Here is a 24228-nt window from a genome sequence, read left to right as displayed (position 1 = left end):
CCCATATACCCAAAACGTGCGCGGTTGGTTGACTGAAGATTCTAAATCAGGGCTCAGGAAACTTTCTGAGGCTGAGGCTCTTATGAGGGGTTACGTGATCCGTTTGCGGCAAATTTCAGACTCGGTTCATTTCACGTACATAAAATGTTTTTGTTTTAATTTATTGTGGTAAATGACATGACAGGTATTTTAGAATTTTAATTCACGTAAGCAAGGCAGACTCTGAATTAAAAGTCATTTGTGGCCTACGGTATTTTTAGAACATACCTCGCGGGCGCCTGACATGGTCCTCGCGAACTATTATTGGCCCGCGGGCACCGCGTTGGTGACCCTTGCTCTAAATTGCCAGTACGTGCAAATCTGAATGCGAACGGTTGTTTGTTTACATGTGCCCGGCCATTGGCTGGCCACCAGTTCCGGTTGTACTCCGCCTCTTACTCGAAGATATCTGGGATAGGATAGGCTTCAGCTCGGCAGTTACCGTAGTGAGGATAAGCAGTACAGAAAATGGATAGAAGGACGTATCTGTCTTACGGTAAGGAATGTACTCAGAACTGTATTGCGTGTGGACTCCAATGTACGAGTTTTTCGAATCCTGGGATCTGAATCCAGATGTTAATTGAGGCTCTTGGAAACCTAAGTTGCAATTTGAATGAATCAATAATATCATAAACAGTCGACAACAAAATCATCTCAGCAGAACGCTGAAAAGATTGGCTACAGACACAAATTAAGTGACGCCGGCCACAAATTTCATAAACTGTTTAAACAGTTTAAATGGAAAGAGGAGCAAGCTGGGGTTGACCACAAAGCTTTGCCCTTCTGTATTTTTTTTTTTTTCCAACATTTAGTTTAAATCAAAATAACAAGCAATAGGAAGCGGCCCCCCTAAAAATCCAAATAAAATGCAATGCCACACTCAACAAATCTTAATAGCAGATCAAATTCATGGTTTTATCCTTCTCAAATGAGACAGCCGGGTTTTGCTGGAACTGGAGGGGAGTCAGTCTCCATTCGGCACTGGGTCTTCTTGTCCAAAGACATCGTTATGGAAGCGCGAGTATCCATGTCACCGTGTCGAGGCCAATAACTGACTCTAGGTAAAGAGGGCAGGGGCTAAAAAAGTGACTCCTTATAGCGTCACCTCCATTAATCACACTTTGCACCCCCCCCCCCCCCGGCTCACCGAGCAGTGTGACAGTGACGGCGCGGAGAACGATTAATACTTAATGCTGCGTTTAAAAGAATGATTTATGCCATCTGTTAAGTCGACGACGCGCCGCACAAGTGTGCTGCGGTGTCCGCATATACTTGTCAGCAAAGATTAAGAGAATGATACATAACTTAATCTCGGGAGCAGCGGGTCACCTCTGAAATTAGTCTTGATTTTAGACCATGAAGACCACAGCAGCGTGGCGCATAACCTCGGCGTTAGATTGATAAGCGCGAGCCGTGAACAGTCCAACACTAAGCAGGCACAGAATCCTTAAAGCCCAAGTGTTATCCCTATCAACATTCTAAAATAGATATTGTAATGAAAAATACATATAACATTATTCACTTCAATGTCCGGGGCAATATTTAGATGATGTGCGGATCACGGCCAAACCGCATCCCCGTCCGATCCGCTTCCGCGGCAGAGATGAGCCATCGCGGCTCTTCGCAGCCGGCCGGTGTGGCTTATGACAAAGCCGAGCCGTGCTGCTTTAGAGGGTTGTCCACAGACGCCGCAGTACCGGGCAACACAGTCGAGCCGGGGCGTTTTATGCGCGCACACGGCCGAGTGGGGCGTTCTCGGCTGGGTTCTTCAGAGCCGTCCCCGTCCGCAAAGCCCGACGCGCAGCCTTCGCAGAAGCAGTGACTGCCGAACGCGCCGCCTCAGCCGGTGCGGCTGATTTTCGGCGCCGCGGTGGCATATAATGGAGTCGAGCCGTGCTGCTTTTAGGGGGATGTTCAAAGCCGCCGCAGTACTTGTTGGAACACCGTCGAGCCGGGGCGCATTATTGCCTACCTGATATTTGGAACCCACAAAGCTCTCGTCCTCTGCACCCGTGCAATCCATTTTTCACAACGAACAGGGTCTCTTTCAAACTTATGACGGGTAATTCCATTCTCCCGAGTGTTCAAGAAATGTCCAGCAATGCAATGAGCCGGCATTTTGGCTAACACGAAGGAACAACGAGCTACCTTCCAGGAGGTAAAACTAATGGAAACAAACGAGTCCACTTGGGGGCGCCGCTGTCCTTTACGCCACTTCCTGCTTCTTCTCAAAAACAAATCCCTCGAGAGGATTTTCATGGCGGGAGTTACAAAAAGCTGTATACGTCAAAATCATGTTTTATGGTGCAAAAAAACGCATGGGACCATATTGGCTGATTTTTTTTCATTAATAACATACTAAAAATCATGACAGGAGCCCTTTAACAAGCAAGAACACAGTGCCTGGCTCAGTATGCGCATGGAGGTACTGCAAACCATCCATTTTCTGCTGCTTATCTGGGCCCAAAGCGCCCGGAGGCAGGAACCCAACCAGATGCCAGAACGGTCCCTGATGGCTGCCTCTGAGATTAAGCATGAGCAGTTCTGCGGCCGGCTTGTTTCAGGACACGAGAGGTCACGGTCATCTAATATAATAAGCCCTGCCTCGCTGAGGTGACTTAATATGATGTCTTGTTGATGTCCTTTTTTTTTTTTTTTTTTTACCTCCTACAAGGTCGAAACAGCGAGGACGAGCAAGTATTGTTTTTAAAATTTTTGTGCGTTGATAGGTTAAAAGAATTGATCAAACGTGATTTCCATTCAAGTTTGTAGCGCTCTGGTAAAAACCCTCTAAGTTCTGGTTCTTATCCAGCCTGAGTTAAAAAATGTGTTCATTTAGTTGACGTTCCGTCTGTTCTCTTACCTCAAAACACAACAACTGTTAATAATCGCGATTGTCGCGTCATCATGTGACAACAACCATTAGGAACTGCAAACTGGCTGCTGCACATATGCTCAAGGTCGGGGGTGTCAAACACTTTTTTTTTTTGTCGTGGGCCATATAAAGTTACGGTTTCCTTCAGAGGGCTGTTGTGACTGAAACCATAAAAATCTTTAATGGCCTCATCATATTTACACATGAAATTAATGAACGAGTTTTAGAATCGGAAATCAATCAATAATGGGTTTTTCCAACTATTGTTGATGTTCATTTATGACACGGCGATTTAAAACATTTTGTACAGATTTGAACAACAATCATGGAAGTTGGCACATAATATCCACCTTCGCGGGCCACATAAAATCGTGTGGCGGGCAGGATCTGGCCCCCGGGCCTCGAGTTTGACACCTGTGCTCAAGGTACTCTGTACTATTCTATTTTCTTTTTTTAAAACCATATAAATACAGGTATAAATATATAAAGCGTGTTAAAAACGGTTCCTCCTCATATATGTATTTGCAAGTGCAGTATTTTACCGTCACAACAATTTCCCGTAATGTTTCTGTACATGGTCAATGCAAAACACTTTTAAAAATTTTTAAAAAAAAGCCTTTTTGGGGAGTTAAGGGCTCAAGTTAATATGATGAATTTCAATGCAAATGTAATAATGTATCAAAATGAACTACAACACGAGATTAGTTTAGTTTGGGATTTTCATTTTTAATTTTTTTATTATTGCGGCACGACACTCCAGGCTTTCCTTGAGTATTTTTGGTGTTGTGAACCTGTAACTGCTGCCAGAACACCGTCCGTCCATCATCAATGTTGCCCATCGACAAGTCGATTGAAATTTTTGGGAGTCAACTCACCCTTCATCCTGACAAGTGATTAGATTTCATCCAATGCCGCGTGGCTCCCCATGCCAATCTCAATCTGTCAGGACTGAATTTAAATTCCAGTACGCTTCCCAAACGCGCCAGAGACGCAAAATATCCATCCATCCATTTTCTTAGCCGCTTATCCTCACAAGGGGAACTGCTGGAGCCTATCCCAGCCGTCAACGGGCAGCAGGCAGGGTACACCCTGAACTGGTTGCCAGTCAATCGGAGGGCATATCGATACAAACAACAGGACTCACAATCACACTTAGGGACAATTTAGAGTATCCAATTAATGTTCCATGTTTTTGGGATGTGGAAGGAAACCAGAGTACCCGGAGAAAACCCACGCAGGTATGTGTAGAACATGCAAACTCCACAGAGGTGGGTCCGGGATCGAACCCAGGACCTCAGAACTGTGAGGCCAACGCTTTTCCAGCTGAGACACCGTGCCGAAGCCAAATTTCAAATATATAATAATTAGATTAAGTATATCATGTAAATATGTAAAATGTTATGTAATCCATCCATTTTCCTTGCTGCTTATCCTCACGAGGGTCGCGGGAAGTGCTGGAGCCTATCCCAGCTGTCAACGGGCAGGAGGCGGGGTACACCCTGAACTCGTTGCCAGCCAATCGCAGGGCACATTGAAACTGACAAAAGTCACACTCACAATCACACCTAGGGGCAATTTAGAGTGTCCGATTAATGTTGCATTTTTTTTTTTTTTTTGGGGGGGGGGGGATGCGGGAGGAAACCAGATTGCCCGGAGAAAACTCCACACAGGCGGGGCCGGAATCGAACCCGGGTCCTCAGAACTGTGAGGCCAACTGTTACCAGCTGATCCACTGTGCCACCCACGTTAAGTAACTTTTTATTTATTTAAATGACAAATGGAAATAAGTGTTGTAGTTGCAGTTTGTATTCTGTATCATATTCAATATATTGCGGGCATCTGCCGACACAATTATTGGTTATTTGTCCGTCGTACGCCAATATTAGTATTCCGATTACGCCAAAGTGGATAAAAACACTTAACGTTAGCAGCTTGCAACGTCCCATCAAGGCTCGACTGCAAATGAGCAGCATTATCTCTGCCCGTCTTTCCTTCAATCCCATCCTTCCCCGGGTCTCTCTAAAATATTTACATATTCAAACTGTCAAAGCCCCAAAACAAACAATTTGTTATCCACCACAGTTGGCACCGTTCAAAAACACCCTGCACGTCATCTGCATGAAAAAAATAAAAATTAAAAACACGAGCCTTTTGTCAAAGATTACCGGCTCGCGTTCGGCGGAGCAATAAGACGACAAGGTGAACACAAGGGTAATCGCTTTGAATCGTTCAACTCGGCAAGGGTTACGCATTCGGGTGGCCATGTTCCTCGCCAAAGGAAATCAGACCGGCGTCAATTTTTAATAGCTTAAGTGGAAAAATGTTGATACATGACAACGCACGAAATTGGTTACTCTGATAACGACACGACACAATAAAGAAGCTAACGGGATGCTCGAAGTTACGCTGCGATCACTTGATCTTCGTCCACCGTGATGATCAAATGAGGATTTAATGATCTTTGTTAAGATGAACATATGGAACGTGCATAATCATCGAAATGTACATTCATTTATCACTGAGATCTTTGGCTTTTTGTGCATTTCTTGAACGACCGTTTTAACTTACTCTCAACTCTTCAAGATACACGAACAACATGGCGTCACCTTCAGCCAACTGGCACCAACGTGTAATGAAAGAGATGTAGATAAGGATAGAACCAAAAAAATGGAACAATAAACCTCTAACGCTCATTGGCCGTAGATGTGAATGTGAGCGCGAAGGGTTGTTTCTGTGTGCCCTGCGATTGGCTGGCAACCAGTTCAGGGTGTACCCTGTGTCCTGCCCGAAGATTCCCGGGTCAGGCTCCAGCACGCCGATGACCCTTGTGAGGATAAGCGGCCTAGAAAATAAATAGATGGATGTTAATTTTGGCTGTAATCACGGTCTTCTGGCTGATCCTGCTTCCCACGATGGGCAAAAGTGAAACAAAAGTGAACAACAGTGCACTCCGGGAGCGCAGACGTCCGCCAAGGTCTGTGCAAAAGTTTAAACGAACCAATGAAAAAGTTCTGCGTCGGCCGACGTAATTTAATTCTATCACAGTCCACGGTCATCCGCTGCACAAAATGTCACGCTTTTAGTTTTCGGGGGGTTAGTTCTTGCTAACAGGAAACATCCTTGGTGGAGGTACGGAAGAGTAAGGAACGCTTGTGTATTCATAAAAGAAAAAAAAAAGTCAGGCAAAAATTATTCAAGCATAAATGTCAAACAGCAGTAACCTCGAGGGCAGGGGTGGCCAGACTTTTTATGGGGGTGGGGGGGAGATGCTCCCAAACCGTTAATGTTATGTTGCCTCCTATATTTAAAATACAGAATTACCTTTTTGTGCACTGTATTATCTGTGCTTTCATCCTGGATCGGGCTGTGCCAAGGTGGAATTTTCAAATTACAAACCATCTCATCCTGCACTTTCAACTTTAGACCTTTCCCACTCGGAAAAGAGAAAATCTCATCCAGTTTAACCACTTTTTCTTCGATTATTCACATACTCCGACAGTCATTGCATCTTAAAACAACAGCATTTCTTTGTTAACTGTCGCCATTAATATTGAAAGTTAACATCAGCATCATGTCTAGCTCGTCTTTGCTCGACATTGCCCAGACTGTATTGCTAACTAAAGCATATAAAACACATTGATGGGCTCCGTAAGTACTGTAACATTTGTAATTATGAGTGTACATCTTTAAAAGCGGGGTCGGGGGGTAGGTAAAGTAGGAAAAAGCGGAGCAGCGGTCGTTGTAAGAGAAATTTCCACCTGCTGCCTAAAAGCAACCAGTGGCTTCTTTTTTTTTTTTTTTTTTTTTTTACAGTACGCATGTGAATTGAGCCATTGGATGTAACAAGGAGTCATCCCTCACTCATTGAATCACATTGCAAAATGCCACAAACTGAATAGCTGGATATTATACTTTCCATTTGCATTGGATTATTTATTTTTTTGCGCGCAACGCAGAATATCTGCGAAGAGCCTGCATCAGCGGTGCACAATTGGGCACGCTCGCAGTTTAGGGGGAACATTGGCTGACATCTTTTTTTTTTTTTTTTTTTTTTGGCACGCCGTCTCGCGATTGACCAGTCGATCGCAATCGATGCATTTCGCACCCCTGCTCTAGGGTCTATTTTTTTTCATCCCCTCAGATAAATATTCATGTTTCTAAAATGTTCCATCTCATAATTGCTGTTTTTCCCCATGCAAAAAATGAGACAATGATTATGTCACACAGAAAAGAGATTATTCCTGCTTTGACACATGTGACATGAATTCATAAAGCTACAAGTTCAAGATGGAATTCAACCAAAATATAGACAATATTAAAATGTACAGTGGATTCTTTAAAGTCACACCAAAACAGAGGAACAGTTAATGGGTTTTATGAATGTGGGGAAAAAAACGAGATCAACCAATGTCACGGAATATTATTTCAAGGACCTGCTTGAATAAGATCGCAAAAAGGAAGACAATGCTAAAAAACATATTCCTACATCAATTGCTCCGATAATTTGAGGGAGGACTACGCCCACATAAAAGCCGTGCTCTGTATGATTTAACGACCCCCTCGCACTTGGCAATTGGATGAACCGGTATGCGACTATTCTGCATGTCGACCTGAAAAACGATTCACTGAGCGGAGAGCAGCAATCGTCCCATTAAGCTAAACGGCCATAGGAGCACAGAAATGCGGAGTCGAAAGGATTTTGGGAATAGCTGACATGGCGCGACTCCTTCGAGTCAAGAGAACGTAGCTTGAACTCTCTTGACTGAAACGTTTTGTGAATGGTGATTAGTTTGGGGAAACCTGTGAAACGTCTCACTGTGGTGCTTCAATGGAGTATTTTTATCCGGTTTAGGCGTCTGACCCAATTCAAATCGGAATACAAGGACAGGTCCATAAACCCGACCACTGACTTGACGCAAACTCAACGGTATTGATGTTCAAACAATTGCTATCCAGTATCGCACACCTACAAGCGGGATTGCTTTGTTTTCCACCTCGTCAATGTGCTTAAACGTGACAAAGTAAAAAGTTGAGTGAAGCGAGGACTCATTCCTCACTTGATTGGTTTGTATGTCCCCACCCTCTGCTTGCTGAAGCCATTATCAAAGATGATTAAAATTGTTCCCGGGCTCGCAAGGAGATTCCTGGGTGGAGCAGGTCCTTGAAAGCCACAAACTCCTGCTGACGGGCCGCCTGCCTGCCGCAGATGGACAGCGAGTAATACCTTGTCTCCTGTTTACAACGTGGAGCCACTGCAGCCGTAATCACCTGAGAGCAGAATCCATCACAGGCCCGCCAGCACTACTGAAATCTCAGATAACTGCAACGGTATCTATCGGGAAAATTGTTTTGGCTTTTTTTTTTTTTTATTCCAGCTATCAAAATTACAGAGCCCCGGAGAAATTAATTCAGCACTACACATTTACTTAGCCGCGCTTATGAATAAAGAAATAAATGTGACCTTTTGTAGTCGGTCAGCATGATGCCTTTCACGCGACAGTATAAACATGTTTTTCCCCATCCTTACAGAGACATTTATGTAGTGAGTATGAAAGAATCGTTCAAGATTAAAGATAATGACCGGCTGCCAGTTTTGCCCGTAATTAGCCCATCAGGTTGGAGTGGAGTAAAAAAAAAAAAAATTAAAAGAATAAAAAAATAAAAAAATCTAGTGCTTCTAAGAGCAGTGATCTTTTTTTGAAGTAATGCTTTCAGAGTGGCTTTATAGGTTTGGGCCGGAAATGATAACGTTGAAAATGTTGAGAGAAAGTAACAATTACACTCTACACCGATTTGATGGACCTGATCGGCTCGCCCAATAATTGGCATTTTTTTTTTTTCGCTGATCGGTTTGGATGTTCGCCGATCGTCCCAGAAAGAAATTTAATCCGTGTCGCAGTCGTGGTGCACAGCTATATCTGAATCCGAAAGCGACGAGACAAATTTGTAATAAAATCTTGTAATCCGATAACACTTCATCCCGTTTTTTACCATCATTGGGCTTCATCTTGTCGACTAAAATGCGCACACTTGTTAGCGAGGGGATGACAAGTACAGTAGATCGCGTGAACTGTATTATAAGAAGAAAATGGTGGGGAAACCTGTTTGGTGGTCGCGAGTGCTTCGGACAGGAAAAGCCATTGTGTAAGACTTACTTGAGGTATGTTCACGTACTTTTAATATGATACTGCTTGCAACAAAATGTCTAGCAAGCTAGTGCTGGTCCTCATGGTTGCTCGTAAACATGCTGCCATCGTGTTGAATACGTGATCTGACAGAAGAAGTCAACTCCAACCGATTTGTTATCGTGCTTTCGAACACACCCCCCGAAAAAAACTGAACCGACATAACGTATTTTGCATTGCTTTTATCTTTTGTTCCATTAACCCTACTTCTAGTTGCAAATGACATTTTTTGTACACATTATGTACTTTCTGTGCAAATAAAAACAATGTCAGTTTTTCCCTCCGCATTATTGCTTGTTTAAAGTTATTCCGCACTTTTGTCAATAAAAAGAGGTTTACAACGTTTACAGAGTCGCAAGAGATACGGCAATGCACTCCCATCCGAGTATACTCTACTATTAAAGCATATATTTTAAGCAAAAAATAAATGTATTTCTTAAATAATTTAATTATATAAAGTATTTAAACTATACATGTATTTCTACTAGGCAGTATTATCAGGGAAAGCTTTAAAAAAAAAAAACACTAAAAAAAACTTTTTTTAAGCTTGGAATGCATTATTTAATCTTCTATTCATTTTAATGGGAAAACTCGCTTCGGTTTTCGAACGTTTCGGTTTTCAACCGGGCTTCTGGAACGGATTGTGTTCGAGAACCGAGGCACCACTGTACTTCAATTGCTGTACGTACTTACTGCCATCTAATAGAAGATCATTAATTTGTTCTGTCTGTCGCTGTGGCTCACTAAGATGAATAGATAAACAAAGATACATTATTTATTGTAAATATATATTCTTTGGAGAGGGTCACTGGTGGTGGAGTGGTACACATGCTTGAATTTGGTGCGTTCAATTCCTGCTTAGTGATGGTGTTTTGTGGCCTGCGACTGATTTGACAACAAGTTCAGGGTGTAATCTGGTTTTTGCCCAAAGTTAGCTAGGATAGGCTCTGGCACTCGCGCAAGCCTTGTTGCGAAAAGTGACTTGGCAAATGGATATATATATATATTTTTTTTTTTATTATTTTTTTTAAGTATACAAGAATTCTCAGTGAATGAAAAGGTCTTTTAAATCGACATTTCTGCAGCTTGTGATCGGATGGTTTTTCATTTTTTTTAAACTTGCTAATCAGCCCCCAAAATCTTGATCATGTAAAGCTTATTAGCAATCACTTAGCATCATGGCTGCCTAATGGCGACTTTCAACGTCACCGGGCAAAACCCTTTTGCCACAGACGGCTTCAGCACTGAAAATATATACGCATATTTTAATTGCCATCAGTCTATGCTGTACGTTTTTTGTACGTCCGAGCGGGGGACATGTGTTTAAATCGCGTAATCAATTTATAGTTTAATGGATTATTCATTAACCCGATTTTGACTTGCATGAAATCAAATAACATTGTCAGCCATCTGCTCAAAACATTATGTTCATTATTCAAGGTTGTAGGTGTTTTGTTTATTACAACAAAGTGATGGCAACGCACTGTCATCTTTACTGTCTTGGGGGCCTTCGCTCTGAAGTGTACGTGTGCTTTGGTGGGCAGCTCATTTCTAATAAATTAATTGGATTAAAATCTTTTTTTTTTTTAGTTTTGACCAAGCTTTATGTCGGAGCGATACAGCTCCTTTCTGCTCATGAGAACCGAGACATACAAGGATAACTGATGGGCAACAGTTTTGTACAATTATTTACTCAGTTAAGTCATTAGCGTGGACCTCCCAATAAACTGCAAAGAATGTTTCATTATTAATGTACCGTCATTTGCATATTTCCCAAAAAACTCTCAGACTCCCAGTTACTTTCAAGTCAGTTATCACTAGCTTCAAACTGGGTCATCGCAAACTCCAGGCACAATTATGGCCAAAACCTCAGCGGGACAAATTTGCTGCCAGCATTTGTGCTCCTATTTTGTATGTTGTGTATTAATATTTGTTTTTTTCTTTTGAATGTGGAAGTGTTACGGATCACGCAGAAGGCCGAACAGGTCAACAGAGGACAAACGTGAGCTAATAAGCCGAAGACGAACCCACGGGCGGTGGTCCGAGCCGGCGCCTAACAAATGCGTTATTGACGTCGCACAGCAACCAGGTAAAGTGACACATGGCATCTGAGGGGAAGGTCGAGAGGAGGAGATGAGACATGAGAGACTTCTGCACCGCTCCAAGTCTCGATCACACGATGGCCAGATAATAATGACAACGATGTAATTGACAAGGAGCGTGACAGCAAGAAATCACTGGAACAATTCCGTTTGGTCGGTATTCTGTATGGAGAGATGTTTTCATAGTGTCCTAACAACCTCTAATAGAATTACCCCACATTGTTCTACAAAAAAAAAAAAAAGGAAATCAATGTTCACAACAAACTATTTGAGCCACTGATTGAGATTAGGGGGAAGACGCCACACACTCGAGAATATTTCAATTCTATTGAGTTATTTTTTTGGCTCTGAAAACCTGCTCATTTAAAATCATTCAGAAAAACACTTTTTGTATTTAAATAAGGACCAAACGCCGACATTGGAGATGATAACATAGACCCCAAAAGTGTACTAGTTTATTTCTTTAAAAAACTGATTTTCTGAATCTCCTCCTTCCAAGCCAGCTTCATATTGAAGAGAAAAGCACCGTCCACAGATCCGGATCGCGCTAGATTATCTTTCAAACATTCAGCTAAATGCTTCAGAGAATAGGCTCTCACATTCGAAATCATTTAAATAAATGAATACCCGCACATTACACTAATTTGTAATGAAGGCATGATGGTGATTACAATATAACTTTGTGAATATTACACTTACACTGGCATTATGTAATTGCCGATTGTGACGGCTGAAAACGGAGCCTCGGCTTCGTAATGTTGGCTGGAGGCTCATCGCACCCAAGCGGCAGACAATGAGCCAAGCTCACATTACAGCCATTTTTTATTCCGCGGTTATTCATCAAACTGATTCACTAGCATTAACTACTGCTTTGCACTTGGATGCCGGCATTATGAAAATGACTTCCTGTGCTGTGAGGCTGAATTATGGCCGTGTCGTCAAATCCACTGAATAAGATGACAATACTTCACCTGTGTGTGTGTTGCGTGTGAAACTCGGCAGCTAAGCTAATTATGCAAGAACTGTACCGCTTGTTTGACTGTGTATGTATTTATTTCTCAATTACATTTTCCAACTACCTTGGCTCAACCTCACTGCCTATCTGAAATGAAATCCCTTCGCCTCAATAAATAACTGCAAAAACTGAATTGATCACAAACAGAAGCTGAATTAAGACAGCTTTTTTTCAATGCCCTAATGGGAATGTCTGGCTCCGTGAAAAATCCATTTTTCTTTACTGTGCCTACTTCAAATTGTTGACTTTCACACTTCCACGAGTGTCCATACGGAGCTCGTGCACCTACGTCATCAAATCACGTCACTTCCCGTGAAGTGCCGGTCAAACAAACCATTCGTCAATGCTAAGTCGGTTGGAGACGACGCGAAAATACGTCTTAAAGCACGACGCCCTGTGTTTTGTCCGATACCGTTAAACATTTAGAAGGTGATAATAAACGAAGGTACGTGGAAAAATTAGACACTTGGCATAGAGGATCCATATTTAATGCCGAAGTCGATGTTTTCGCCGATTAGAAAATTGGACTGTTAACAAGCCTCCGCTTGTCTTGGACAACTGGATCTGCACATGGATCTGGTGAGTAAGTCGTTGAGATTTACACAGAAAAATTTGAAGGCGTAGAAAAGTTTGGACGCATATGAATACTTCATTGCTGGGTCTGTTCTCAATCAAGAATAAATCCCACATACTGATTTTTTTCAATACAAATACTAATATTTCAATAAACGACTCTTGGTTTTACACAAACTCGCAATCATTGACTACGATTGGGAAAAAAAAAAAAAAAAAAAAAGACAGCGAGTCGGCTCCTCGTACACAGAAGCGTGTTGCGGCCACACGTTGAATTTTGGTAAACCTCTGTGTGACCGACACTTTATTTTCTTTTTTTAATTACGCATTAGTCTCATTTGAGAACAATGCATATTTATTTTTTAAAAAAAGTCAGTCGGGGAGAGGTTTACCGAAGATTAACGTGTGGCCGCAACACGCTTCCGTGTACGTTGGAGATAACTCCCTTTTCCCTCGTTTTTTTTTTTTTTTTAAACGCATTGTTCTCAAATGAGCCAATTTGGCATTATAAATACTTCTTGGGAATTTGAGATTGAGAATAATAATTCCTACCTGAAGTGAAGGATTGTTAAACAGGCGTGTGCGCATTTTTGGTTGGGCACCATCGATCATGTTCATTTGCCGAAATCCATCGATATTTTCTGGTGTTTTCACCTGGTATTCTATCGAATGACCTCTTTGAATATTTATTTTGTCTGTTGTAACAACCAAAACCACAACAAGTCTCGGGCATTGTGACTATTCTGCTCCGGTTCAATGTCCCCCACGCTGTCGAGCATCTTATTTTGACCGGCGATATGGCGCCGTGAAAATGGTGACATCACGTGCACGAGCTCTATCGCAAATTTTGCAAACGAGTGGACAATAATTAAGGCACAAATAAAACAAATACTACAGTTAAAAAAAAAAAAAAAGGAAAAAAAATTTGGATATAATTAGTCAATGTGTATTCTACCAATTGACAGCAAGCTTGCAGGTCTCTTTGTCTAATTAGTGTCTGTGCCTAGATGTCAAATCACGTAAATGTGGAGTAATTAAATTTCAGATAAAGAGTCAGTCACGGTACTACTTGAAACCCGCATGCATATTTATTATGTGTTATTGTGGATAGACCCAGGAGTCAGTGATGCTCTCCCCGCCTCATTCTTTATAAATGTTTGCACACCGCATTTGTCTTTCGACGCGACGACGCGCTTGATACACATTTATACAAGAGGCTCAGAATTGCTTCGGTGCTGTCTGAGGTGGGGTGTGCGACGAACGTCATGTTTTGTTGCAGTCGGAACACTGATGGACCTGATCCTTCCCTGGGCGAAGACCGCTGTCTTTGGATTAAAAAAAAAAAAGTGTAACCCACATTCAGAGGACTGCGGCATACTTGTTTATACAACAGGTATTACAACACTAACCTAATGGTCCAACTTGTAGTATTTCAAAGCACATTTTCAGGGTGAAGGGATACTTTCATCCAGGTTCTACACTGCCAGACAAGATTTCCATCAGCATGAAATCAGAGAGGACTTCACCTGGTTAATTGCTTGCACCGAAAAAGATTTTGATGTGCCGAAACACACTAAAGTGTAACTCTTGAAAAGATCCTCAGCAATTCTTCGCTAAAGCCATACGCTCATAATATTATGACTAATATTCTGTGCAACTCTGATACAACTTTGCAGTCATTTTATTTCATCGAGTGTTTTACCACAGCGGTTAAAACACCAATAATCTTATCGCACATAAAAATATGGAATTCAATGACATTTACGGCACAAATAAATGTAGCACGATGACACTTTCTTTGCTTTTTTGGCACGTGACAATTTTCCGGCGGCCAATATTTGCATCTAGGATTATACCTGATACTTTGTGTGGACACAGTTGCGTTTACAAAGCATTAATTATGTAAACCCCACCAAAGCAAAGCTGATTCCGCCTGCCTCTCTCGCTGTTCTCCCGCTGTCTTTTTCCCCTCCATCCATCCCTCCATCCTGCAAATGATGAGCACACACGCTCAGGCAAACACAAAGGGCGGCGAGGCGGAACGCATCTGGCCGCACAGCCCGTCAATCTGTGTGGCCTTGCTGCGGGAGGACACTGGCTGCGCATAGTCTTGCTGCTGGTGTTGATTCGAGGCGTCACAGAGGACCAGCGTGAGCTCTCACAGAGCCACATATGCACGAGGCAAGGGTTGAAGCACAAGGGAAGGATGGAGAGGGCAAAGCAGCGGGAGATCTCGGAAGAGCCTGACAAAAATAGAGCAAAGAACGAGGAGCCACTCGGAGACGCCGATTGAAACTTCAGAACAATGTGATTCTTCCGCACGAACGCCGACGAACGCTTTTACACGGCACGTCCTGATTGAAGTGGGCTGCGGTTTATCTTACACAAGAGCAACGTTTTCAATCGTGCAGAGCGCTCACGTCGTAGCACATCAGGGAATAACCGGAAAATAAATACGCGCCAGCAGACGTGGAGCCTTGAAGGTGTGTGAGCGGGCTTCACAGCTGTCAAATAAATAGATTGGGTCAATATGGATGTAAATGAAACACCGCCTCCAAAGGCACAAATCAAGCAAGCATGGATGGCGGAGGGGGAAAAGTGGACATTCTTCCTCGGAAGGAAGAAATTATTTTTGCCGAGAACGCTGCCAAAAGATAGGAGATCAAATACGTTGTTGGAGCAAGTGCAGGGATGACCAAGAAAACCTTGACACGGAAAGGGCACGCCACAATATCGCCACAAACCACTCAGCTTCTAGCCTATTGACATACTTCATGAAAGGCTGTACGATGAACAACATGGGCTAAATTTAGCAATCCTCCCCGACATACAAAAAGAAGTTAGTCTCTCACTTGAGAAGCATCACGAAAACATACAAACCCCGACTGTAATGAAGTTGGGATGTTGTGTAAAATGCAATTAAAAATATCCTTTTCAACCTATTTTTCATTGAATGCACAACAAAGAAGACATTTAATGCTAAAAACTGATGAACATCAGTCACTCACACTTGAAAAATGTACAGGTGTGGTCGGTCATGCCCGCAGATATAAAGTTACGGGTGTGGTCCACCAGACATGCCCGGAGATAGAAAGTTACGGTGTTACTGTGTTCTGTTTGTAATGATGAGTTTACCCCTTTAAGAGCGGAGGGGGGCGGTGTCAGCTAAAGTAGGAAGTAGAAGTAGGCTGAGCAGCAGCTTGTTAGAGACCATGTGCTTCCTTGTAAAAACAAAAAAAAGACATCAGGGTGTGGTTCACTGCGCTGGATTGGTTTTCGTGTGCGCTGAGTGTGCGACAGGTGCGCAATCGCGCAGTGGCGCAGCTTAGAGCGTACGTTGGTCATGACTACACAAAATAAGCGACATCTTTCAATATCCACGTATTTTTACTCGTAACAAAATTTTACGGGCGTGATTTTTCGTGCTCGACTGATGGCGCGCGGGCGCGTACACGCCCGTCAAATCACAGTGTCTGGATTTTTTTTTTTTTTTTTGCAAATATTCTCGCATTTTGAATTTGATGCCTTTAACACGTACTATAAAACCTGAAACACGGGCAACAAAATACTAGGGGGAAAAAAAGAACCTTTGGAAGATTCCACAGGCCAACCGGTTAATTAAAAACAGGTGAGTGTCACGAGTGGATATAAAAGATGCATCCCAAAAGCCTCACAAGCAAGGATGGGGATCTCTGCATCTATAATCATGACAACAGTATGAAATTAGCTTTTTTTTTTTCCCCTCGAGAGGGAGTTTGGTCATGGTAATAACACAGTCAAAGACAAAAGAAGGGTGAAAAATCTGTAGTTAAGTGCAATTTGGTGAAAAATGCCTTTAAGTTGTCCTTGTTTGATTTAAAAAAAATATATATATAATAATTCAGAGATCTTTACTGTGGACCCTTCCGAGCATTGTTCAGTTTAGTTGGTTATCTTGAGACAACCCGTTTCCTTGACACATTATTAGATGCATTAAAAGTATGTATTCTGTTCAGTAATTATGATGAAAAGTAACAAAATGTGAATAACTCTGACAGGCTTTATTGTGTCAGATCTGACCTGTTTCGAGATGGCTTAGTGCCCTTTAATGTTACATACAGTAAAAAATACTAGACTAGAAAAAGGGCACTATTTCACCACCACAGTCATAAAATATCCCATATCTCTTTGTCCTACTAGTTTTTCAGTGTTTTTGCAAGATAACATTTTTATAGCAGAGGTGATTTGATCAGAGCAACCGGAAAGAGGGCAGCATTTCTCCTCCAGCCCAGGTGCCTTCTGGAAAAAGCGGTCTCGGAAAACAAGAACCGCGACGGGAAGTTCTCCGCCTTGTGTTGAGCCACACGTCAAAACACTGTAGGTGCCAAGGTTGCGGCAGTAATAACACGGTGTGACGCATTTCATGTTGATGCAACTAAAATTAGCGATAATCCGGCTGAATGTTTTTTTTCGTTTTTTTTTTTTTTTCCCAGGTCCGCTGATGTTAGAGCTAATACACGCAGTCATGAAAATGATAATGGAAGTGACTGTGGTTACGTTAAAAGCTCCACTTTCGGCATTTTTGCATTTTCCTTTCATGAATATGTAACTAGTGACTCACACTGTCACATTGGCGATAAATGTGTTAACGTTATCTTATTCGACAGATGAAAGTACAACTTCAAAGCATCTTCGGCCGACCATTGCCATACCAACTTCATTTTTACAATAATTGTGTTTGGTCGCTACGAAGCCAGAGGTTAGATTCTTCATTTCGGAAAACGACTTTATCAAAGCGGCAGTCAGTTAAAAAACCCCAACGGATCAGGCCTGTCAGTTCAAGCCTGGGAATAACAGGGCAGCTGTCAGGCGGGGGGGGGGTCACGGGAGATGGTGTTTTGTAATCCACCATCCCCAACGTTTCTGCATCATCTTCACCTTGACCAGGGTGCTGAATGCGACTGGGAAGCAGACAAGCAGAAGCATGTCTGTGCTTTCAAAAGCAAGTGTGGGTCAGGAAAAAAATAAAATGAAAAAAATGCCTCAGCGGGAGTCTGATGGAAGGTTTAGAAATGTGTTTTGGCGTGGAGTGCCAGTAAGTTTTTTTTTTTTTTTTCCCAGACAACGTGACGATAATAAATCATCTCTACAAATAAGGTTGTTGCGGGTTTGTGTTAAAGATCAGTCAATAAGGATGTATTGTATTATCTTTTATGTATGTCCCATGTGCTTGTTTTTCCAAGGGCATTGTTATAATCACACAGAGTCTATGATTGGCTTGTTTTGTGTGTGCCCCCCCCCCCCCCCCAAAAAAGAATCAATTAAGATCAGAGTCTGGTGACGCCAAGATGAAAAGCAGCACAAAGCACTGAAGGTAAATCACGTTCCAGTTCTATCTACATTAAAACTACGCACCCATTTCATCACGATTTCCAATGGCGAATTGGTTGGCTCCTGGTTTCTGCCCAAGGTTTACCACGGATGCCAGTGCATTCCACCCTGCCCGTCATGTTCTGATGGGGGTGTCAGGAGCACGTGAGCTGATTCTGATTCGGGTGTAAACGCAGCCAAGTGGACATGTAACAACCCATGCGAAAGAAATACACGGATTGTCTGACCGGCCCACGTGACAGTCGTATTGAAAGGAATGCGTTAGCGGTGCAAATTGCTACGGCGTACTACAACTACGTCGGCGCGTTGCTTCCCAATCAATAGGCCGAGATACGGGTCCTTTGTTGTTGGAGCTGGCCTGCGTCCCCGCAAAACCAGACCCAAGGGAATGGGTCGGTTGCCGAGGACCTCCGCTTCGCTTCACTTCACCAGCATCCAGGCTAGCAGCAGCTGCCACAGGCAAGCCCCGTGAGTCTGATCTCCACCTGTCGCCGCCGCCCCGGAAAAGAAATTATGTACAAGTAGGGGTCCCATGAATATTTGATATATTTTGACTTGGTTGTTTCTCAACCTGTGTTGCCTTTAAGAGTGTTCCGGCTTTTCTGACTTTTTAATGTTAGTTCGAATAACAGCAATCTGTAATGTTTTAACTTCAAAAAAATAATATGACTATAAATTAACGTAATTTATATTTAGATTTATTTTGAACAGTTTTGCAATGGACATTTTTGCTATGATGAGCATATCAAGACTATTGCTGCACCAATAAAAGCGTTCTTGAGATATTGAATGCAAATGTAAACATTGGATGGGGATAGGGGTGCACGGTAATATATGAGCTGAAGATGTCTTGGCGAGTAAGAAAAACTATTATGTAAAATGGGTATTGGATGCAACCCTCAAAATACATCAAAGTAGATATCAGTACAACACGGGAATCAGTTGGGTCAATTTTCCAAAATAAATCCAGAGTTAGAAGTTTCAACTGGAATAGATTTTTTTTGACGGTACGAGAGAACCACAGAAAAACCCATTGAAGCGAAGGGGAAACACGCAGTCTTCCTCTCACGAAATATCGAATTGTAAATTTGCTTGAGTACCGGCACGATGGTTCAGCCGGTAAAGCATTGGCTTCACAGTTCTGAGGACCCGGGTTCAATCCCAAGACCGCCTGTGTGGAGTTTGCATGTTGTCCCCGTGCCTGCGTGGGTTTCCTCCGGGCACCTCGCTTTCCTCCCACATCCCAAAAACATGTAACATTAATTGGAGACTCTAAATTGCCCCGAGGTGTGATTGTGCTATGCGATTGGCTGGCAACCAGTTCAGGGTGTGGCGACCTCCTGCCCATTGACACCTGGGATAGGGTCCAGCACTCCCCGCAACCCTTGTGAGGATAAGCGTCAAAGAAAATGGATGGATGTCCAACTACAGCTGCAATCGTAACCGGGCAGAGGACAGTCACAAGAGGTTGAGGTTGCAAGAACAGCCATCAGGATGTGGTAATGCACGACTGTTCCAATGACTGATACGATCCTTGACTCCACCTTGCTACTAGTTGAAGACCGAAGGTCACTAACATGTCACCAATAAAGAGTGAGTCAAAGTGTGCGGTAAACTTATTCGTGTGAGCTGAAGGTTTCTTGCCCTCTCTGTAATTCAAGGGCAACCGTGCCCTCACGCAAAGTCTGTGTAGGCGATACGGAATGCACGGGGCTGACGGATATTAGCGGAGAAACTCCGCCACTGCGGCACGAATGTTAAAAAGGACCAGCCGACGGGGAGCCGAGTGACGAGACGCACGTGTGCGGGCATGCGCTAAACAAAGGAACTGTGTGACTTTCATCAGGCAAATTATTGAAAGGAGTTTCGAGAGCCGCCCCTGCTCATTACCGGGGGAAGGGCCACTTTGCAAATTACAGCGCCGCCAAGTATTCCAGGTGTAGCGATGAGTCGTCCTTTGCCATCTTCTTCCCGCACACAAACACGCAAGCACACTATAATCTAATCGAAGCTATAATCATATCGGGGAGGAACATTGGTCCAGGTGTAACGTTTGCACCAACGGTCACCATCGAGACGAAGTTAGGATAATCAAGTTAATCTGTAGAGCGGGACCTGGCTAATGAAGTTACCTTCTCGGGTCGCCCTTGGCTGGGAAATTATGACTCCAACAGGGGCCTTTTAACCTCCAAGTGCAAGCATGAACCGCGCACCCACACCCACCCACCCATCCCCCCCCCCCCACGCACAGTTGAAATACACACTTCCACACACTAGCTTAATGAGTGCCTGGGGGAGACAGCGAGACACACATACTCCAAGACAGGTCCGCTCTGAGCCGGTGCTTCTGTTGCCTGCCTTCCATGACAGAAGCTTCCCAGAGAAAAAAAAAAAAAAAAAAAAAAAACCCATAGAAGATGCTCTAGATCGTCGAGACGCCCCGAGGCTGAGAGGACGAGCGAACATAGTCAAAACAGAAAGGGAGCAACGGAGCAATGAAAAGAAATTGAAACCCTGTTTCAAAAGAAGAAACGGGGAGCAATTACAAAAAGGGTTTTTTTTTTCTGCAGATCTGCTGTTACTTTCTCTTTATATCCAGCACGGCATCAACACAAGTCCAAAGTGGGAGTTCACTGTTTTGATGTTTGCTTTTTAAGATGATTTAACATGAAATAACCTAACAACAAATGAAAACATGCTTTATTACCTGAAAGAATTATAATTCAAATATATATATCCACACACACACACACACACACCGCAATTTCTGGACTATAAGCCGCACCTGATTATAAGCCTCACCCAGTACATTTTTAAAGGAAAAAACATTTTGTACATACATAAACTGCACCTGTCCATAAACCGCACGTGCCCACATTGAAACAAGAAGATATTTACAAAGATACACGGTACACAGAATTTTCAAAGTTTTAATAATATAACTTAGCTTTTCTTTTCTAAAGAGTGCCTGTGACGCTGCAGCAACACAGCAGCAATACGGTAGGTAGTAACACTCCACTAACAGGTCTGGGTAAAAAAAAAAAAAAAAAAGAAAAGCATACCGGTGAAGTCACTCAGACGCGGCAGTAACACAGCAGTAACACGGTTCAGGCTACCTGCTTTTATTACCTTTGAAAGCTTTTTTTTTTTTTTTTTCCATCTTTTTACATTGCTCCAGTTCTTCCCGCTGCAGTTCCCAGCGTCTCACCATCGATCCATTTATGCCAAGTTTCCTTCTTTATCGACCAGCTCGATTGCTTTTAACTTGAAAGCTGCGTCACACGCATTTCTTCTTGCATTTTCCATGATGAGGGTCTGCTCATGCTAACTTTAGTCATGAACAAAGCGTCAAGTTACATTAAAGTTGCACCTTCCTCGATGCATATATTCCACCTGTCTCACTCTTACCTTTTCTGCTCGAGCGCCCTTGGCGGGCGTGCGAAAAAAATGCATAAATTAGCCACAGCTCTGCATAAACCGCAGGGTTGAATGCGTGTGACAAAAGTCGCGGCTTTTAGTCCGGAAATTACGGTTTACGCATATAAATACAATATATAAGCACAGTGTCTAATTTTACAAACTGGACAGTAGAAAAAAGAACTATTGTGTAAGGTATTAAACAATGTTGATATTCGAGGTTGACCAGTATCATTAAACAATCCCCACATGCATGAGCGTCAGTACTCCTCATGAAAGCAAAGACAGCAGATGTTAGCGTCGGTGATTCAGCTCCATCCAGCTGCGTCACAATAAAAAAAAATCCTTTAAACAGATGGTGGTTTAAACACATTTTTTTTGTTTGTTTTTTTTAAACAAACACACCGAATCAACGGTGATTCCAGTTAATTGCCCAGAAATGACACACTATTCAAGTGCAATGCGAAATTCAAGGTTGAGAGTGTGACTAATTGTTGAGAACGAAACAAAACTGGAGTCGTTTTTCAGCGTTGAAATAAATTTAAGCCGTGCCAAACTTTGCCACGTTTCATTTACTGCCGCACAAACATGTTCTCCCAGAATCCAACCTCCAGCTGTTTTCAGGCATCTGATCATCAAAGCTCTGCACACTGTTGATGATAATGTATTATAATCAGAATGTCCTGCTCAAAAGTTAGAATCCCACTGATCATAAATCTGCCGTCGGCTCCGGGATAAAATTAAGCAGAAAAAAAACATTAATTTAAAAACATTCTTAGACGCTTGCAAAATTCCTCCATTTCGTCATCTGAAGGCAAATATAAAGAGGAGCCAAAATGGAAACAAGCATTTTTAGTCTAAAAAAAAAAAAATTGTACAATCACAAATTACTAAGTAATTAATAATTTACAATCTGTAAAGGCTTTCCAAATCATTATTTTTGAGGTAACAAGAGAATAAGAAAATGAAAAATCACATTTTCCTCTCTCGTCAGCCTCACCTTTCCCCTTACTCTGCTGCCATTATTAATTCTTCGCAGCACCTATCACCCACTGGTGCAGGAGCAGATATTTATTGCCAATAAAGAAATATCTTTCTTCCACATCTGAGGAGAAAGACAGCTCGCGGTGCCACAGGGATTCACAGGACCGGGATGAATCTTCACTTCCTTGACCCCAGCATTCAATGAATCCCCCCCCAACCCTCCGGGATTAGACGTGCCTGACCACGCCAACGGACAACCAGTGAAGCAAGAAACCATCACTTTCAGAAGTAAAACCTAGTTAATTCATTTGCCCAAAAAAAGCAGTCTGTGCCGCCGTAAGCATCCGTTCAACACACCATCGACTTCTTTGCCGGATACGCCGAATGAGACACTAGCTTCAACACCTCGCTCCATTCCCCTCTTCCTGCTTTTAGAGAGTGGAGTGAACAAAGCCAAGATACTCAGACAAACACATTCCTGTCTGCTGTTTGTTCTGGCCTCGTAACCTCAGACGTTCCGGCGTTGGCTGGTCCTTGTGAAGGGATTAGCGCTTAAAACTGGGGAAAACCGTTCCTTTCTCCTATTCTTAATATGGTCAAAATGAAAGGCTTTTTTCATACTCTGCCTGCTAAAAGCCCCCGTTTTTTCTGGGTCGTTTCATTTTACGTACAACACTGACACAGAATATGTGTATGGAATCATCCTGCTCATGCATAAAAGGGAATGGCGCAACGCTGACACAGGTGTGACGTGATTGCATTTTTTTGTCCTGCCTTGTTCCATGAAAACCTTCGCCAAGTACCGTCCGACGTACCAGATGCTGACAGATACGCACATCTAAATCATCAGAATGCATGATGTTGCGTTGTTGCTATTCTACGAGTGACGAGTTATAAAAAATTAACTCCTGAACCATGTTTTATTTTGACCAAACAACGGCTATCTACTTCAACAACCTCTTTTCCTAAAGTCGAGAAAGCCAAGGGCCCGTGGGGGATTCAGGCTTCCGGTTCTGCCACACGCAGCTCGTTCACTCTGTTAATGAGGACATTAATTACATTCTACAGAAGCAGTTTTGAGAACAGCAAGTGTGCACTCAAGAGAGAGGGGAGAACCATCTTTCCCGTTTTGTTTCAAAGGGGCTGCAGTAAGGCAAAGCTGTCTGAACGCCACTAAAATCCTCCGGGCTGTAGAGGAAAACATTAGTATTTTGTAACTGATCTACAAGTTTGAATGTTGTGTGTCTATGGCAGGGGTCAGAAAGGTGGAGTGGAACACACTGTAGGTAAACAACGCTATCTGCATTAAAGCCTATTAGTGTTGGGTGAGGGATCACTGCGTCAACAGCACCCTACTGCCAGTTCCTGATAGTCACATGATTCCACCGCTAAGTAGAGTCATATCCATCTTAACCACAAGGCTCCTAATGCCTTTTCTCCTGTCCTTTGTGATCAGCCAACTTCCAACCTTAATCCCAAACTAAGATGCTCCCTAATTACGCTGGCTGCCCGAGTAAACATCGTGTAAGGGTAAGAAGGGTCGACCCGCTCAAAAGGTCTCACACGGTGGAGAGCACCTGGCTACAGACTGACAACAAACACTCCTGCTAAAGTAAACACTCTCATCTTGGAGGTGCAATGGCCATTTCGCCAGCACAATATGCTCAT

General features: G+C 42.9%; 1 protein-coding gene and 1 long non-coding RNA gene across 3 annotated transcripts in view; one reads left to right on the top strand and one right to left on the bottom strand.

Annotated features, from left to right (window-relative positions):
• The window catches only part of LOC133500404 (uncharacterized), a 36522-nt gene extending 24001 nt beyond the window's left edge, over nt 1–12521 (top strand). The window contains exon 4 of the long non-coding RNA XR_009794882.1: nt 11056–12521. This is a non-coding gene — a long non-coding RNA (uncharacterized LOC133500404). The remainder of the gene's footprint in view (nt 1–11055) is intronic.
• The window catches only part of ptprub (protein tyrosine phosphatase receptor type Ub), a 237349-nt gene that overhangs the window by 198786 nt on the left and 14335 nt on the right, over nt 1–24228 (bottom strand). The window lies entirely within an intron of this gene.

Source organism: Syngnathoides biaculeatus, chromosome 5 (assembly GCF_019802595.1).
Source record: "Syngnathoides biaculeatus isolate LvHL_M chromosome 5, ASM1980259v1, whole genome shotgun sequence".
NCBI lineage: Eukaryota > Metazoa > Chordata > Actinopteri > Syngnathiformes > Syngnathidae > Syngnathoides > Syngnathoides biaculeatus.
This window is presented reverse-complemented; position numbering and strand designations above follow the sequence as displayed.